The 20530-nt window shown below is 41.6% G+C and overlaps 1 protein-coding gene and 1 pseudogene across 1 annotated transcript in view; one reads left to right on the forward strand and one right to left on the reverse strand.

The window, feature by feature from the left end:
- ATP8A2 (ATPase phospholipid transporting 8A2) overlaps positions 1-20530 on the reverse strand; it is a 510308-nt gene that overhangs the window by 283697 nt on the left and 206081 nt on the right. The window lies entirely within an intron of this gene.
- On the forward strand, positions 9649-11028 carry LOC107546458 (serine/threonine-protein phosphatase 2A 55 kDa regulatory subunit B delta isoform pseudogene; annotated as a pseudogene).

The raw sequence follows: 20530 nt of genomic DNA on the forward strand, positions 1-20530 counted from the left end.
AATATTCCTCTGAAAACAGAGAAGTAAAGAGAAAAGAGAAGGGCTGAAGGGACCTTCAAGGACTGCCTTGTATTCACTTGGTGACTGCAGTTTGCATTTAAACTATTCGGAAGAATGACCAGTGGATCTGTTATGTTCCCAAGGTCACCAGGGAAATCATCTCCTGGAGGCAGCGGGAAATCATTTAGATGTAACTGCTCACTTCGCCACTCCTTCCAATTCTATTCTCTTTGCGATTACAGTCACCTTGTAAATTTGAAAAATTATTTGTTTTACTTTCTTGATGGCCAAGAAATGGGAAGAAATGTGCTGCTGAGAGGACTTGGGGGCGGGGAGAACGTGCCAAGGAACACGCTTTCTCTGGAAGTTTCAATCTCATTTTGCTCTCCAAGTCCAACAGGAATGTTACACGTTTTAGAGAAAGGAGTAAGGAAGTGAAGTCTGTTGCTGGGACCGTAAAGAGACAAATATGCCACCTACTCGAAGAGACCGAAATGAGAGGGCATCCCTGGCAGGAAGCCCATTCTCACCACTTCATATCAAAAAATATGGGCCAAAGGCATCAGAGATATTTAAACAACAATTTGTTTCAACCAGTTCGAGACCTAATGACTTCCTGCTTGATGTGAAGGCCAAAAACGGAATTGAATGGAAATACCATAATATTGGAGGAGGCATAATTTACAAAAATACCTAAGTTGTATGCTTAATCCTATGCATGGCCAAAGGGGGCTGGGGCGAGTAGTTTAGAGAGTCTGCCCTAGGTCCTCATAGACAGGTATAGTTTCCTTGGGGTACACATCTTGACCCTCACAAGGAACCCTGGAAAGATGCCATGAGTGGATGAATTTGTTCATGCTAATCTAGAGAGGGACAGGTCAGGTGGCCTTTCTGAGCAGTAACTTTACTTTGGGCAGACAATGGAGATCTTTGGATGGCCTGGTTTTAACTTACGACATCAACGCCGTGAAAATTTATAAGCCATTCCCAAGACTCATTCTTATGGTAGGATTTGGCTGTGGCAGAGCCAAGACCAAATGGGATTTCATAATTGCAATCAAGCTCCTGAGTTTCTTCTACAGAACCACAAAAAAATTGTTTGTTTAAAACACAAGCTTAATGATGTCACAGCAGCATATGGACTATATCAATTTCACCAAGCCTTCTGTACCATCTTTCATTTTTTACCCTAAAAATTGTTTTTGTTTTTGTTTTCCTTCAGTTCCTATATGGAACCAAGTATAATTAGGACCACACAAGCAAATAAATATACCTTTGGAGTTACAGGGTGTGTTTTTTAAAAAAATAGCCATTTTTCTTTCTTTCTTTTTTCAAACTCCATTGTTGTGAATCATCCTTTACCAGCCTAAACCATTTTCTCTACTCACTAATAGCTGTTTTGGTGGGGCAGACGGAAAATTATGATTAAATTTGTGTCTAGGGTAAAAAAGCAAGCTTACTAGAGAAACAAACCAGGGTAGACAGAGAGTAATAAATGCCAATTTGTAAAATATCATGAAATTAAGGTAAATTAGTCAGTAAGGTTACATGACTTTCAGCATCGCATTTGTTGAAGTATTTTTTTTTTTTACTTCTATTCCTATAATTACATCGGTATTACCCATGACAGGATTAGAGTAATGATACTCAATTTCCTGTGCGGCATGTAGAAATCAGTCACTGCTTTACAGCCATAGACGTTGGTCTCGTTTACCACATCATGGGCAATCTTGTAAGCCATCCAGAATCTCTGTGACGCTAAACAAGAACTACCAAACAGAATCCCATGTGAACTCACAGACGGCCACAGTGTTCACTGGCAGTAATTTCTGCAGGACTTTGCTAAGCGTGCAATCTGAAAGCCACGGAAAAAACTAGAGGCAGACAAGAAGGCATCCTGTCCTCTCCCTCCCCTTTCCTCTTCTGTCTTGGTGGGAAAGAGGCAGGAGTTGAATGGAAAGATGGTCTTAAAGTGAAAATTCTGTGATTTTTCAATCTAAAGCACTTTTCGTCTTTTCATTCTGTAGAAGGGAGCTGAAGAGATTATTGTCAGGGAACACTGACCATAAAAACTATCAGACTCCCAGATTTCTGTTCCTGCCCTGCTCCTGTCATCTTTTCCCCTGATGCCTTGTATTACTCACGTTTCCCAGTGTCTCCCAGCCACCCAAGCCTGTCTGCTCCCCCTCGGTAATTGCCTCCGTCTTTCTCTGTGACCCAGGCTCTTCCGGTCTTAAATAAGCATGTTCGCAGTCTTGAAATGTTTTAATAGCTATCATATGCAAGGGAAATTAGATTGAATATGTAAGTTCAAAAAGGCAGAACTGGGACCTATTGGTACAGATTTTGACCTGTCCTGGGGTCAAATTCATCTTCACTCAAAAAGGAGTAAAGCCAGGGCCCAGCAAACAGTAAGTGCAGCATCAGAAATACTACTGACTTAATGCATTCAGGGAATCAAGAAAATAGATGGGAGTCAGAATTAGAAGTTTAGAAGTGTGGAAAATTTAGTGCCTTAATTTTGTAAATAAGAAGGCCCAGACTTTAAAAACAAATTCTTTTATAGTTTTGGATTTAAATTCCCCTATCAAGTGTGTTAGAAAGAATATCTCCCTACTCTCATTTGCAAAGAGAAATGGAGACTCTCTTAGCATAGCAACACACTGAGGTGATGCTACAAGAGACATCCAGTGCTTCAGAAAAAAATTTATGATGCTACAAACAGAAAAAGTGAAAGACTTAATTTATCTTCTCTAGGGGTCTTGTAAGGACAAGTTGAAATGGAATCAGAATATCCTTGGGCATTTTGTATTACTCCTCTAGGAAAAAGCTACAATCTTCAAACAAGACAAAAGCATGCAAAGAGATAGACAAAGAAAGGGATGAGAGACAGACAGATCCTAGCTCTAAGCTGGCACTCATCCAAGGTAGATGCCTTGGCCTACAAAGTCCCCCACTGGACAGAACTGTACCCTCCTCCTTTGTATCTTTCCAGAGGCTGCAGGCACAGCTGAGGCAAGACGTATAATAGAACTGTGAATAGGAAACAATGTAAACAAGTTTTCTAGTAACTAAGTCAGCAAGGAATCACTGTGATTTCACATATGAGCAAAGCCTTCAGTGTTAGGGACCCACTGTATGGAGGAAAACCATTAAACTGTGATTCCAGGAAAAGCCTAGACAAAATAATATGCCTAAGCACATAGCTGGGCTGCAAGGAAATCTGTAAGTTTCTAATTAAGGTGTCAGAAGGAAGATCCGCTAAGACATGCAGTGTTGCTACTTGCTTCTCCCAGGAAGTGAAAGGAAACCAAGCTAAGGGCTTTCCCAGTCAGGCCCAGCAAATCTGTTTAAAATCACACTGTGTTGCTATACTGGTCTGATAGCTGAAAAATGGTAAAACATTCTTCTGAGAATAGTTTTCACTTTATGTAGCTAAACCTAAATACTCACTTATTTGGCAAATATCAGTAAACATTTCAGACAGTAGGGCACTGTGCCAAGAAATTCAGAGAATGTAAAGTGAGCCAATGTATGACATCCACATATATCTTGAGTCTAAAAGAAGAGATAGAATATGAACCAAAAATAACTATAACACAAGGCACTACAGTGTTAAGAGCCAAACAGTAATAAAGTTAAGTAAAAAGCTTTTCAGAAATCAAACAAAAAGAGTAGATTTTAACTTTGCAAAGCCTTCCTAATCCCCCACAACTGGAAGAATCAACCTCTGGGCTAGGTTTTGCAGGAGAGGTTGACTGTGGACACAGGGAGAAGAGAAGGTGAGGGAAGGAGACATCGGAGTGAAAAACTATGAAGTGGGGACCCTCGGGCTCCACACCAGGAACAGAGGCTGGCTACCTTTAGAGGGAACAGAGAGCAGCATAGTGGGGACTGGTAGGTACATGAGACCAGGCTGAATTGTTGGAGCATCTTGAACGTGAGCCACAGAAGTTAGTAAAATGTTCCTTTCTCAGTCAACAGATCAAAGAAGTGCCTTAAAAACATCAGACAGGCAAAAACACCGAACAGTGGTGCGAACAATGGTGAGGCCAGGGGCATGAAGCTAGAGGGACAACACAGGTGAAAGGCCCAGGAGAGTCAACTGGGAAACCAACAGCAAGAGGGAAGGGACAGGTCACTTCACCTCTGACTCCGTCCACCCGGCTGCGGGGCCTTGACTGCGGGACAGGAGGCTGCTGTACAGCTGGTGTCATAACCCCCAGGCAGGAAAACATTGCAGGTCCTGAAAGGCTGCTTGAATAACAGCACGTTTAGTTAAAAACATTACTATTCAGATATATATAACATGAACATATCTTCCTTCAAAACGTAATTACCCACCCCTATTAGAACGCCCCAAATCCAGAACACTGACAACATCAAATATTGGTGAGGATTTTATGCAACAGAAACTCTCATTCCTTGCTGCTGGGAATGCAGATGGTACAGCCAGTTTGGAAGACAGTTTGGCAGTTTCTTACAAAACTAAACATCCTCTTACATAGGATCCAGCAATCGCACTCCTGGGTATTTACCCAAAGGAGCTGAAAAGTCATGTCCACACCAAAACCTGCACACAGATGTTTATAGCAGCTTTATTTATAACTGTCAAAACCTGGAGCAACCGAGGGATCCTTCAGTAAGTGAATGGATACACACACCGCGGTACATCTAGACAATGGAATATTATTCAGTGATACGAGTTAGCAGCCATGAAAAGCCACGTTTAAGAACCCTTAAATGCACATTACTAAGTGAAAGAAGCCAGTCTGAAAAGGCTACAGTATGATTCTAACTATGACTCTGGAAAAGGCAAGACTCTAAAGACAGTTAAAAACGTCACTGTTCCCCAGGGCTTTGAGGGGGGAGAACAGGAATGAGCAGGAGGAGCCCAGAGGATCTGTAGGGCAGTGGAACCATTCGTTATGATGCCATAACGGTGGACACCTATTATATACATTTGTCCAAACCAGTAGAACGTACACCAAGACTGAATTCTAATGTAAACTAGATTTGGAGTGACCACGACTTGTCAATCGAGGTTCGTGAACTGTAGCAGACGTGCCGCTCTGGTGGGGGTGTTGGTAACGGAGGAGGCTGTGCATGTTTGGAGACAGGGGAGAGATGGGAAATCTCTCTACCTCAATTTTGATGTGAACCGTAAACTGCTCTAAAAAATTAAGTTCTAATAAAAACAAAGACCAAAAAAGAAAGTAAGTACCAAGGGACATTGCAGAAAATGGTGTGATAGGGTGTCAAAAAAAGGGTTCCTCCACTGAACCACGGATTACGCTACCAAACCTGACTCAGTCAACACTTCAGAACGCCAGTATTTAATAAGAAATCTACAATAGCTGTGGGAGTGCTTCATGAGAATCAAGGCGGCTGAATTTCATTAAGAAAGAGCCGTGGCCTTTTCACGTACTTGCCTACCGTTCCCAGCAGCACGCTGTGGCTATGAGGATGGTGGCCGCGTGGCTGGTGTAACTAACTGGTGCCGGGGGGCTAATCCGAACCTTCTTCTTAAAGTTCTGTACATATGCGTTCTGACCCGCCTGCTGGTTCCCTGAGGAACTGGTGCACGGGATGACCTTGGGCTGAAGTGGCTTTCCATGTGGTGGTGACATCTGTTGGACAACTTAAAGACATACATTCCCCATGCCCACCTGGGGAAAGAGACAGTGGATGGTGCACACAGTAGAAAGACCCAAAAGCCTGGGAAGCCAGAAGCTAAGGAGGAGTTTTCTTGAAGAAATGGGGCTTGGAATGGCCACCACCTATACTCTGAAAGCTAGAGTGCGATGTGTGTGTCCAGAACTGGCACATGCTCAGAAAGGCCTGAGAGAACCCTAGGCTTGTATCTCTGGTAGTTTTGTCAACTCTGCACAAATGAGAGGTAAAGGCTAAAGCAGAGCTTCAGGTGACCTAGCTTCACATTAAAGGGGTGCCCTGGCTCACAGCTAAGCCCCAGGCATTTAAGGCAATATCTGTCAGGTCACTGGATGCTTACTGAGAAAATAGAACACAATGAACTGAGCCCGGTGGCTCTGCTGGTTGGAGCCTGAGCCGGTACACCAAAAGTCTGTGGGTTCAATTCCCGGACAGGGCAAGTCTAGGTTGCAGGTTTGAAACCTGGTTGGGGCATGTACAGGAGGCAGCCAATCGATGTTTCTCTCTCTCTGTCCACCTCACACAGTTAACTTTTTTCTCTTTTTTGTATGGTGAGAATGCTTACATCAGTACTATAGGCAGGCCTTGAGACAGACACCTCCTGATAGTGACATGCCCAGTGACCTTCGGCCACACCAGTAGAGATGTGGGTGGGGAAAGCAATAATAAAATCTCAACTATCACTACCATTCTATCTAATTTCATATTCTCTCCTAAACCTAATCAATATTTAAGGCATTTCACTCAACATGTAAGAAAGCAAATTACTATTTTAATCATTCATCTTGTAACTTCTATAGTTTCTAGTTAAACTTCAGAATTTTCCCCCCTCATTCTGCTACAGTAACCCCTAAAAGTTAGAGGTTTCACAATGGTTTAAGTAATCAATGATTAATAGATTTCTATTAAGGAGGCCTTCGAAAATGTCTTTGACTCAGAAAATGGCTAGAATAGAGGCAAAATTCATATTAGTTCTTCACATAATGGGTTGTAATAAAGTCCTACGCCTATCACTTTATATCACCCAAAAATGGATCTAGAACAAAGAAGTCTAGTCCTGAAAAAGAAGATGGTCTGTGATCCTTAAAATACAGAATTTCAGATGCAACTCTGGAGATTGAGATAAAAGTCAGTAGCCTAATCATCTTCAGTGAAACATAAAAGAATATGGATTATTAGGCCATCTGAATATTACAGCTGGTAATGAGGTTAAATGGAGACAGTCCTACTCTAGTTACTCAATTTCAATTGCAAAGCTGACTTGAAGAATGCCTCTCTCATCCATGAACTCATACGTGAGACTTGCTCAGTAATAAAATTAAGTTTAATTCAAATTTTATGAATACAATGAAGTTGAAATAACTCTTAAGGAAAAAGTTGAATATTGAAGTAAAAGTCACATTTGCACCAAATTAACTTTTAGAGGCATTAGATGAATCTTATTAAACCTACGTATTCAGGAGCATCATCAACTTTGGAACTGAACTTGAATCTTGGCTCTGCCATTTACTGTGTGTGATCATAGTCAAGATACTTATCTCTTCTGAGCTTTGATTTCCTCAACAGGCCAAATGGAGACACCACATCCTATTTGGGCACCTGTGCATGTTCCCTGGGATGGCTCTCCTGGTACCCAGCACAAAGTGCAGGGAGGGTAGTTAAATGTCCATCTTGGCACTGCCTTCCTGCTATTTAGGTGCTAGATGATTCCTTTTCCTTTGTATTTGGACTGTTGCCACCTGTTCACTGACAGGGAGCTTGGAAATGAGCTAGTCATACCTTCACATAAAGATTTTCTTCTGTATTCTGAAAGGATGTCACATGCAAATATTACAGGACACCAGGAGACTCCTTCGGCACAGACCTAGGTTTCTTTAAGCTTTTCAGGGGCCCTGTCTTAGATCCACCAGCTCAGAGTTTTAACGGACATTTGCAGCCTAAAGACAATGCCCATCAGTGCCCTGATGTGTAAGGTTTGTTTGTGCCAAACACTCATTTTTTTCCAGATTAGACTGATCACTAATTCACTTTAGGTCAGTGATTGTGAACTCATTCCTCCCAGAATAACTGTTTCAGATGACAGAGGCTCACTGCTAATTTCCAGCCACATTTTTGTCAGTTATGAAGAACATTTCATGAGCATTGTTTTTGTACCAAATAATCTAAAAATGAGTAAGACCTCTCTCCTGTTCAATAAAATTTTTTAAAAAATTTCAACAAGTAAAGCTAGAGAACAAGGAATTTAATCAGAAAACCAGAATTGCATATAGAGGCAGGCAGTACTTAAGCTTAAATCAATCACGTATTAAGGCTACAAATTATTTTCCTCTAAAAAATGGGGAACCATCTTGGGGAACCTACAAAACTTGGCCAAGGATGCAGCCCCCAAAATAACTTCATACTGTGAGCTTCCTCTGTGTAAACCTCCGCCCATCAATCATAGCAAGTAATGATAACCAACATACACGGTGCTTGCAATATTCTGTATGTTCTTTTAAAGAATGTACATATTTTAACTCTTTAACCCTCACAATAATCCTAGGAGGTTGATGTTAGTAATAATACCATTTTACAGTTGGGAGAGCCTAAGCAGAGAGAGTTTAAGTAATTTGCTCCAGGTCACAGAGCTACAGAGTAGCAGAACCAGGATTCAAATCCAGACCACCTGACTTCAGAATTCTTGAGTTAATTACTACTCTATGCTGCCTCAAGTGTCCTGGAAGCAGAGAGGCTCAAAGTATCAATTTCATATGTGAAAATCATGGCTTCAGACAATCAATTAGCATCTGAGCCTTTTTTCTCACTGTAAAACCTAATGGCTGCCCGGCCGGGTGTGGCTCAGCGGTTGAGCATCGGGGTTCAATTCCTGGTCAGGGCACATGCCCAGGTTGTGCGCTTGATCCCAAGTCGGGGACGTGCAGGAGGCAGCCGATCAATGACTCTCTGACTCTCCTCTCTCTCTCTCTCTCTCTCTCCTTTCCTCTCTCTGAAATCAATAAAGATATATTTAAAAAATAAAAATAAAACCCAATGCCGTATTTTTAAATATCTTTATACAAACAAGTTTATCTATCACTTCCAGAGAATGCACTTAATCAAATTTTAATAACCATAATCATGATTCAGATGTTAGATCTCACATCTTTTAAATTTAGCTTTACACCAGTGATAGAAGGGAAGAGGGTCTCACCAGAGCTATGCATACTAATTTAATCCTGCTCAAGTTCCTAATCGGTTTTCCACTCTTTTCTTAGAGCAATTTTCATGGTATTTAGGATATGATTTAGATATCATAAGCTAATGAATGAGAGAGAAAAGATAAATATTAGGCTCCACCCAGGCTAGTACATACACTGGCATTTTCACTTGCAGTAGTCATTAACCTTCCTTAGCAAGACACCCGACAGGTTCTGCTCTCAAGGAGGTCTTGTCAGAATAAGAGACTATTTCTAGATTTGTGACGGTTTATTGCTCCATACCCGAGCATAGTATCTTTTTATTTTCTAATATTTTTTCTAGAGTTTAATACAGTTTAGTTGACCTGGAGTGCCCTTTCGTTTGTTTGTCTTAGGTTGATAATATGGGATTGAAATTTTTAGTTCCACATTGTCATTTCTCTATGCCAACATCACTCATGATAAGCTGTCTTATTTAGGAGTATTATTTGATATTTAAATAGATCCAACTTGCTAGCTAGTGATTTTTCAACTGCCCTCTGGGTTTCCATTATTTTAATGTCACCCCAGCACCACAGTGTCTTAAGAACTAGTGTTTTGGTCCTAGCTGGGTAGTTCAGTTGGTTAGAGCATCATCCCAATACATGAAGGTTGCAGGCACAAGAATCAACCAATGAATGCATAAGTGCAACAACAAATCGATGTTTCCCTCTCTCTTTCTCTTCCTCTCTCTCCCTTCCTCTCTCTCAAGTCAATAAATAAAAATTAAGAACAAAAAAAACCCCTGGTGTTTTGGGCAATGGCAGCCAGGCTGAGGTGCTGGGGCCTTGGTGCCTGCCCGTCCGCAGGAGCCGGAGGCTGTGGCTGCCTTGCAGGCGGCAAGGACTTGCAGTGCTGCTTCTCAAAGACCAAGGGAGCCATCGACAAGGACGCAGCGAAGCCAACATCATCTCAACTACTCAATTTAATTACTTTGGAGATCTTCTTGCAGCAGGAGACAAAAACAACAGAGTTGTTATTTTCAGCAGGAACAAGAGAATAAAAGCCACCTTCATTCTAGGGGAAAATATAATGTTTATAGCACCTCTCAGAGACATGAGCTAGAGTTTGACTATTTTAAAAGTCTAGAAATTAAAGAACAATTTAATAAAATTAGGTGGTTACTCACAACAGAATGCTGCTCATTTTCTATTCTCTACAAATGATAAAACTATTAAATTATGGAAAATAAGTGAATGAGATAAAAGAGCAGAAGGTTATAGAAAGATGAAGAGGGATGACTTCGAGACCCACTTAGAATTAGAGCACCACGTGCCCAATACTGAAGCCCGGAGACCTCACGGTCGAAGCAAGTCCACCACGACTTTGTGCAAATGCTCACACGCACCACATACATTCCATTTCTGTAAACAGTGATCGTGAAACGCATCTTTCTGCTGATGACCTGAGAATTAATCGGTGGCATACAGAGATCACAGACAGAAGCTTTAACACCGTGGACATTAAGCCCGAGGACAGGGAGGAGCTGAGGAGGTGGTCACTCAGCCAGTTCCACCCGCACAGTGCACGGGTTTGTGCAGCGGAGCCGCAGGGGGGGCATCCAGCTGTGCGACATGCGCTCCTCGGCCCTGTGGGACCGACACTCTAAGTTTTCTGAAGAACCTGAAGATCCCATCAGTAGGTCTTTCTTCTCGGAAACAATCTCCTCCATCTCCAACGCAAATTCAGTCATGGTGGTCAGTGCATGATGGCCTGAGAAGACCTGTCGGTGAAAATCTGGGATCTCAACATGGAGGGTGGCCCATCGAGACCCACCTGGCCCACCGATACCTTCCAAAGCAAGCTGTGTTCTCTGTACGAAAATGATGCATCTTCCACAAGTCTGAGTGTTGCTAGAACAGTCCCGACAGTGTGATCATGACAGGGTCCTACAACAACTTCTTCAGAATGTCTGACAAAAACGCATGGAGGGACATGGCCCTGGAAGCTTCCAGAGAGAACAGCCACCCTGGAGCCAGTCTGAAGCCTGGGAGAGTGTGTCCAGGCAGGAAGAGGGAGGACGAGATCAGTGAGGACAGTCTGGGCTTCAGTAAGAAGACTGCACACAGCCCAGCACCCCGCCGACATGATTGCCGTGGCCGCCACCAACCTGTATATATTCCAAGACACAATCAACTAGGAAGTGCGCATGGACCGCGGCTCGTCTTGTTGGGAAGGGGTGTCCTCTCCCTGGAGCGCAGGAGTTCCCTTCCTAGACTGGAACCCACACACATGCAGCCGGGGGGCTGTGGGGGTCTCTGTGCAGGCAAAGAGCCTGCTGGGGGCAGACTTTTAGAGCTCAATGAAAGCCATTGCCCACAATAAATGTATTTATTTAATTCTGAGCCTTCCTTCCCAGTTTGTAGTCCAAAACATAAACACCCAACAGGAAACTTGTCCAGTATCTCTCTCTTGTCTCTCTGTGGTCTGACTGGGGTTCTCATGTGCCACTCACTAAGGAGGCTCAGGCAGGTTGACCTCTACACACCTGATCTACCATCACATCTGCTGGTGTAACCACCTAATAAAAGCAACACACTATACAGTGTTTTCCATTAAAAAAAAAAAGAAAAAAAAAGAACTGGTGTTGTTAGCTGGGTTCTAATATTTGATGAGTTAAACCCTCTTCCCAGATCTATTACAGAATATACTACTGGCCTTTCTGGCCCATTTATTTTCTCTGTGAATTTTAGAATCACAATAAGAATTCACTGAAGAAGATGTGTTTTACTTCAGGTAAGAAAACTGAAGCTGGAGAAGGCATCGAAACATAAACGTGGTCAAAGTAGCACTGTGTGTTCCCTACCCCATTTTAATTTAAAAAAGAAAAGAAATGGAGACTTTGTAGAAGACTTTCAAAATTCTAACATTTAGAAGAGTTAAACTTGTCTAAAATAAAGGGCCTGGCAATAAAAGGTTCCGAGTTCCTTTCTGACTGCATACTGTTAGAAACAACTGGCTTCAACTTGCTCTAGTTCATTAAAACTAAAAGGGAAAAAACAGCTAATAGCAAATCCAAGAGGATAGCTTGGCTCTCAGTAATTTAATTCTAAATGTAATAACATGCTTATTAAAAATGGAAGGTCACTCTTCCAAAAATTTCCCTAAAGGCACAGCTGCCAAATTGACTTCTGATCTAGTCTTTACATTATTAATTCAATGACATAATAAAGCTGGCAAGGAAAAGCTTCATGTTTGCCTCACAAAGGGAGACAGCAGCGCTGGAGTACCTTTTCTCTGACTTCTGGGAAAAGCCTTCCGAACTGGGCTCCTGACTTCTAGCCCTTCTAAGCTTTGCCTTCACGCGTTCGCAGCAAAGCACTGTGCGTCCAGGGGCCCAGAGACAGCTTAGGCCAGGGCCCGCCCGTCCACGCAGCCCAGGCAGGCAACTGTGGAAAGGCACCAGGCAGGGAAGTTGGCCTCCCAACCATGACTTGGCAGCAAACTCTAATTAATGAAACTTGACCGCAAAAAACTTGTTGATCTTAACTTGTCTCAAGTTCCAGACCTGAACAGCAGGTTGGAACCTGCTAAGATCATAATCAGCACAATCTATAGCTTTTGGAAAGAACTTTTTCTAACTAGGTTTCAAAGGGTCACCTCCTCCCACTGCAACGTGAATCACACTATGTCTGCAAATCTGCGGTAGAGACCAGCTTTCCCAGACACCGGAGCCACAGCAGGTACACAACCTTGAGAGGGAAACAACTTGGGAAATGGCTTTTATTGAAATGAGTCATTCATTCAGTTTTTGCCATTGACTTTCCTTTATAAACTTTCCTCCTGTAATATGTACTTCTCCTTTAAATTTTTACAAGGACAAGAAAGTAACTAATTACATAACAATATCATGACATCTTGCAAAGGGATCAATGCCCTTCATCCACAGGTGACCAGGACAGACTGTAGTGGGACCATGTTGGATTTACTGGCTCATTAGTTCCTAATGCTTCCCTGCTTTCAAGACTCCAACCATAAAACTGAAATTCTTTAGAAGATGATACTATCAATTGAATATGAAAGAATGGAAGCATCCAAAGGGGCTGCTCCTTCAGAAGAAAATGCTGTGCCATTGGGGACAGTCCCCACCTGGCCTACTACAGGTATTTATGTTGCCTGTCTCACCCCTGTGGGCATCTGAGCATGTAGCACCTGCTTTGCAGAACGGGACACTGAGGCACAAAGTTGGTTTCTAGGGAGGGAGGAAAGATTCGCCAGGGTGCTCATTAAACTGCACTGCTGCCAGGACTGCGCCGCGCTCAGCAGCTACGCGTCTCCAGCTGGAAGAGACAAATATTCCCTCCTTTTTTTAAAAAATTAAATTTATTGGACAATAACACTGTGATAAGTTTGTATGGTGACAAATGATTACTAGACTTAGTGAGGCGATCACATTGTAATGTTTAAAAATGTTGAGTCACTATGTTGTATTCCTGAAACTAATATAATGTTGTATACCAACTACACTTAAATTTAAAAAGAAAAATTAATAAATTTATAGGGTTAACGTTAATTAGTAGCATTCCATAATTTTCAGGTGTGCAATTGTAATTGAATATCTGTACACTCTATTGCCTGCTCACCACCCCAAGTCTAATTTCCTTCCGTATTCGACCCCCTTTGCCCTCTTCACCCTCCCCCCAGCCCCTTCCGCTCTGGTAACCACCATCCTGTTTTCTGTATCTATGAGTTTATTTTTGTTTGTTTTGTTAGTTCGTTTGTTAATTTTGGTTTTATATTCCACATGGGAATGAAATAAACATTTCCTCCTCTTGTGTTTACACTGGTTACCTGACCTCAATACCAAAGACTGATCTTCAATTCATTTTATGTGGCTTTCTGGGGTTAAAAAGAAAGTATAGCTCCTATGTCTAAGCTTTTTATCAACCTCCTTAGATACTTTATATCCTGAATTAATAAAACATTTTAATAACAGATCATGAATTTCAGAGATCTGAATCTATTGGGACTTCTATTGAAAAAAAAAATACAAATTTAAATAATAGTACAAGTCAGCAAGGGTCACTTAATTTAAGTTAGGGTTCTGGTCATAAGTGAAAGCTACATTTTAGGAACTACTCAATAATGTGAGTGTTCACACTTTGTCAGATACCGTTCTCCTTGCTTCTACATGCATGAACCTATTTAGTCCTCGCTACTTTCCTACAGCACCAGTCATCCCCATTTTACAAATAAGGAAACTGAGGCACAGGGTGTTTAAGTAAAGGGCTGCAGGTTACACAGGATGGAGTCAGGATTTCACCCAGGCACTGGTTCTGCCTGTGATCTTCTACCTTCTATTTCCTGTTCCATTTGTTGAAAGACTTCTACAAATGACAAATGCTGCTGTATTTGGAAAGAAGAGCTCTTTACCAGCATACATTGAAATCAAGTGACCGAAACGCTGACATCTGACTAGCTGGCAAAATGGCTGGTGGTCTCAATTCACTCTCCTCATATGTACACACATATTTCTAAAACAAAATATAAATTACACAGGGTACATACCACATTCACTATAGTGAAGTTTAGCAGTGATTCATTTAAACTACAGAAAATGGATAGTCAAATAATTGTGTTGCAAGATCTGACAGTGCATTATTTCCTTTAGTGATTTGTTTGGGGCCATGAACTTGGGAAGCAACATGTTCAAGCTCAGGGCCAGCTCCACATAATCTAAGGAGTCTGTTTCTGGTTTGGAGCCTCTGATAGGAGCCTCGACCCTCCCCAGGTGGTCTTGCCTCTCCATCACGAGGGGTAATTGCAGCAAAGGGGTGCAGAATGTCACCATCTCCCACTATCTCCAGTTCACCTCCCTGATGGAGTTCAACTGCAGCAATGATAATGTTCGGAATGATGTTAGAACTCTGATGAGAAAGCAAGGAAATCAGACTACCCGTCATGGCTGACTGCCCATTTCATTAACGTAGAATGTGAAAGTTTTCTAATTCTCCCACCCCTCAGACACCACTGGGGAGACAGGTTCACTGAGAGGCTCATACCAGCCTCCTTCCACCCATCTGCATTCGTCAATGAACGGGACCCTGAACTCGTGCCAATTCTGAGGGCTTCTCTTGAACACAGTAGGGTGCCAAAAGGTACACCAAAGAGAGCACGTATCTGCTGAAAACTCAGGATCACAGCATCATCAAAACATCATTTGAGGAAGAAATAATTCCAGCTTTATACAAACTGACAGTAGAGAAAAAGAGGGAGCATGTCCCTAACTCAATACTGTGAGTTAATAACTCTTAAGGTTGTAACCCAATCAGGACAACACAGAAAGACAACACTACAGACAAATTACACTCAAATACAGATATAAAATTCTAAATAAATATTCTAACATAAGTCAATAATGAATAAAAAAAGTAATTCATCATGACCAAGTTGGATATTTCCAGAAACGCCAGATTGGTTCAATGTTGGAAAATTAGTGAATGTAGTTTAAAAATTAAAGAAGAAAAATGTAAGATCACCTCAATGGATACAGAACAAAGTATGTGATCCAATTCAGCATCCATTCACATTAACATGATAAAGGGTATCTACAAAAAAATCTATAATAAGCTTCATTCTTAAAACTAAAACATGAGAAGAATTCAGATCATAAAATAGCAAAGAAGTCCCGTGACTACTTCTAGCAAGATAAGCTAGAAAAGGAAATTAACCATTAGGACAGGACAGAAAAGATGTGCCAAACTGTCATTCAAAGTTGTTATTATTTATGTTAAAATTCCAAAAGAATCTACATGTAAGAATTAATAATAGAGTTTAGCAAGGTTCCTAGATTACAAAATAATGTACTAAAATAAATTCCATTTAGAAATGCTAGCAATGTATAAGTAGAAAATAAAATTTTTTGAAGTTATTATCTATCATAGCATAGAAAACCACAAAGTGTCCAGAAATAAAACTAAACTATATAGGAGACTTTTAAGAAGAGATTATAAAATGTTACTTGAAAGACATTAAGGAAATACTAAATAGAGAGATTGTGTCATTGATTATTTGACTTAACATCATAAAGATGCCATTTCTTCAGAAAATGACTTATAGATTAAATGCAATTATACTCAAAATCTCAACAGAGTATTTATATAAAAGAAGAAAAAGACAAAGATCTCCAGAAGAAGAGGTAAGGGGGACTAGCCGCAGGGCACCTCAAGACTTACCACAAAGCTGTGACAACAGAGAGCACCTGCAACTGCCAGAGAGATAAACTAACTGACTAATGAAAAGGACAGAAATGTCAGAATCATACCCACACATATGGGCACTTGATTGATGAAAGAGCTGGCACTGAGGATAATCAGGGAAAAGATAGATAACCATTCAATTAATGGCACTGGTACAATGGCTTATGCCCATAGGAAAAACTAAAATTAGACTGCTACTTGGCATCCTCTACACACAAAAATCAATTCAATATGACAAAACCAACTAAAATAATTTATAAAACATTATGGGAAACTACCTTTATGATCTCAAGGAAAAGGTTTCTAGACACAAAAAGCCGGAGCCATAAAAGGGAAAACAACTGATTAATGTGCCTTGAAACTACGAACCGTCCTTCATCAAAATAAAAACAAAAACAAAAAAACAGAGAGAGACTGAAAAAGCAGGCCACAAACTGGGAGAAGATATCTGCCACACATATAAATTAATAAAATTTTAATACTCAGAATATACAAAAGAATTCCTACATATCAGTAAGAAAATTACTAACAACCCAATAGAAAAACCAGGACATTAACAGGCACTTCACAAGGAGGAACCCAAGTGCAGACAGGCAAAAATTAGGAAGTCATAAAAATACTGCCCGGCCGGGAGTGGCTCAGCCGTTGAGCGTCAACCTAGAATCCAGGCGATCGGGGTTTGAGTTCCAGTCAGGACACAGGCCCGGGTTGCGGGCTCGATTCCCAGCAGGGGGCGTGCAGGAGGCAGCCGATCAATGACTCTCTCATCACTGATGTTTCTATCTCTCTCTGTCCCTCTCCTTTCCTCTCTCTGAAATCAATAAAGATATATTTTAAAAAAAAATACTAGGGGATGGAGAGGAAACAGAGCAACAAAAACTCATGATGTTGAAAAAATGTACATCGCTACAACTACTCTGAAGAGCATTTGGCATCATCTCCCAATGCTGAATAGGCTTAAACACAGGACCCAGCAATTCCACTCCTGGGTACCCGCCCTAGAGAAACCTTTACCCAGCAGGGGCCATGTAGAAGGCTATTCAGGGCACCCTGTTCACAGCAGCGAAAGCTGCAGGCAGCCCAAATATCCCTCCCAGGAGAAAGGGTGGCACACTCGCCGACGCCGGAACCATACACCACACGGCAGGGACAGGAACCGCACCTGCATTAAAACATGCGTACGCTGTTTCCAGCACAATGTTCAGAGAAAATAAGCAAAATCCAGGAGAGCAGGTACAACTTATTTTCTGAAGCTCATAACAAGCAAAACTAAGCAATGCTGTTGTTTAGGAAGACACATATATGTGGGTAGAACTTTTTAAAAGCCAGAGAATAATAAATACAAAGTTCAGGCAGAGGTGGGAACGCGAGGAGGAGGCAGGAGACGGCCCCACGGGAGGGTTCAGAAGGGCCCGGCGCTGGGCGCTGTGTGCGTGGCTGCTCATGGCTTGTCACGGCTGTCTTGTGGCTAGTGATATTATGTTTATATTAATAAGATGGTATGTCTGGAAAACACTGGGTAAATTTGAGATAGCAAACACCTAGAAGTAAGAATTAATAAACCTTGAGTGAGATCTGGTGGTATCGAGGACAACACCATGAGACTCTTAGGCAGTTCCCACACACACATTGAAACACTATAACATTATTCAGGGAACTTAAAGCAGCCATTAATACTATGCAGCATAAGGAATGCACACTATAAAACATAATTCAATCAATCCACTCATTTCTTGATATCTACTCTGCACCAGGCAAGAGTCTAGGTGGAGACACAATCAGGAGTTTAAATTTAAAAAAGCACTATCTTCAGCAAGAGTATTTGGTATGAACTTGCTCAAGACAAAAGCCTTCAGAATTCTAAGATCCTCCTTCTCTGTCCTCCAAATGCATTCCCCACATGCTGTCAAATCCACCTCCTACACCTTTCCTGACAATCCGTAAGGTTTCAGCCCTGGACCTCCATCACTCCACGATCCTGGCACCCCCGTGTCCCCTGCTCTCATCCAGCCTTCCTCGTCCAACCTCTAGGCAAATAAATCTGGACGAAGCAGCACCGAATCTCTACGGAACACTAGGGAGCATTCTCCTGGTTGAAAGCATTCTGCAAAAGCTCTATGAAAAACAATCACCTTACTATCAAGATAGCTTGCATTTCTGTCTTCCCATTAAGCTGTGAGTCCCTTGAGGATCACAGGCCAGCCACTTTCTTTAATCCCTCTCCAATGCAAAGGGCCTCAGTGTAATTACAGCAATTCTGTTTCAGAGAGGGGACATTAAGACATTAAAATTTTTACACAAAGGGAAAACTCAAAATCGGAGCATGGCCTATAAAGCTTCCTACAGCCTGGCCTGGGCCAAGCGTTCCAGCCCCTCTTAGCCTCTAGCAGACAGTATTCCCTGAGCCACTGAACAGAAATCATTCTGTGGACTATTACAAGGATTCCATGCTCGACTGAGTTTGTAAAAACCCTGGATTAAACCAATTTAAGTGGGTTTCTTGGCAGGGGGACATCTCAGAGACTTTAAACTGGTTATGTGGTTTGAGACTCTCCAAAAGAGGAATTTGAGATGCTGCACCCTCAAACTCACTTAGCCACAGCTGCCCCTCACGTGGAACTCCTATTTACAGCCTGCAGTGAAAGTATGGAGCAGAGCGTTCCCCAAACTACAGCAATTTCCTTTAAGGAATGATTTTTCATTCCTCGTTTTCCCCATGTGCTTTCTCTCCAATTCATTTTGTCAGGCTCAACTTTCCCCAATTTTAGCACACTCCTGCCCCAAGTTTCCCTTTATTTCCAGAGTGTTCTATACGCCTGCCGATGAGCTTCGCTTTTAAAATGTTATGTGGGTCGTCCTCCCTTAGATCGGACTCCGTGAGCATGGTGATTTTGGTGTCCTATCCCCAGCACAGAGCAAAGCTCCCGGGACATAGTATGAGTCAACACATGCTAGAGACAGGGAAAAACCACATGCACATTAATGCAAATTCACTTTTTTCCCTAGTTTTGCCTCTCAGAGAAATTTCAGGAGATCTTTTGCCACTTCTCTAAAAAAAGTGCTTGCTAATGATCTGGTCACTGTTTTTATATCTTCCAAGCCACCCGCTAACCACGACGGTAGGTGTGGAGGGGGTTAGTCTTCAGAGTCCTAATTCCCTCAGGAAGGCCAAAAGAGGTAAAATTCCAATTTGAAACGACTTCAGTAGAGTTAGAGGAGGCAAATGAGAGAAATGCTTGGCACATGTCTTCTTTCAAATGTTTTTTCATTTAAAAACAAAGATACATGGACTTATTTTCAATGCCACTATTTGGTTCCTGAAGAATTTAAAGGAAAACTCCATTAGTTCAAACTTCCTAGGAGAGTCTTACAAGATCATTTAAGTCATAATTTAAAAGGCCTAAGACAAACTATTACTCATTAAATTTTGAATTTTTGTGTGAGTTTTAGGTTGCGTTTATGACTTGTTGGAACTTTATCTCTAAATGATCACTTTATGGGACTGACGGACATCCGTACCCTAATGGCACTTGCTGCAGTCTGAGCATAATGCCGCCATTTCTATGGGCCAGTGACTTAGAGTCACTATGCATTTACTTTTAAGAAATTATTAATATTCATGGGTCCAATTTATTTGATGCCTACTCCATCAGGAACACAGTTCCAACTGTAGCAACAGTCCCTCGAGAAAATCTGACGGCGTTTCTGACAACTCATTTTGAGATGCTGTCTCCTAGAACAACTGTAACTAGAAGGAGAGACAGCTCATGTCTATGTCAAGCTTGACGGAATTAATCTGCTTTAAATTCGTACATTTTCTGGTGAAGTTTCCAGCAGATTTTTAGATGCAGCATTAAAGTTCATTTTTCTTCTCTACCACTTTTAATATTCAGGTGGTTTTTCCATCAACAAAAAATATTTGCGAGGTACTCTTTATTTCACTATGATCTTGACTTAATTGACATTACATTACATCCAACTTATCTCACACCAAAATTCCTAGACGCAGAACTTTCCCACAGACAAACTTCATGAAGTGGCTACTAGTCCTCATTACTGTCACAGTCATTACTGTATTGCTGTTGCTGAGAGGGCTGAGTAAGAAATTGATTGTGATGCCCACAGAGAAGATTTTTTAAAAAGACAAAGAGGTAACCTTCTCAGGCATGCTCTCTGGTGCCTTCTCTCTCCCTGTTTTTGGAAAGGAGGGCAAGGCTGGAATTCAGATAAGCCCCTCCAAGGCTGATGGTGTGTATTATCTGGCTGTATTCTTAGAAATCATACTGTAAGACCAATCCCCTTACAAACGGACTCACGAGCAGGGAATTTGGGCTATTAATAAATACCCCCAAAGCTCGCCGAAATAGCTCAGTTGGGAGAGCGTTAGACTGAATAAATACCCCCAGAAGGAACAAAGTTCCTTACATGCTTCTCTGAAAGAAA

The sequence above is a fragment of the Miniopterus natalensis genome, chromosome 2, assembly GCF_054644295.1.
Source record: "Miniopterus natalensis isolate mMinNat1 chromosome 2, mMinNat1.hap1, whole genome shotgun sequence".
Classification (NCBI taxonomy): domain Eukaryota; kingdom Metazoa; phylum Chordata; class Mammalia; order Chiroptera; family Miniopteridae; genus Miniopterus; species Miniopterus natalensis.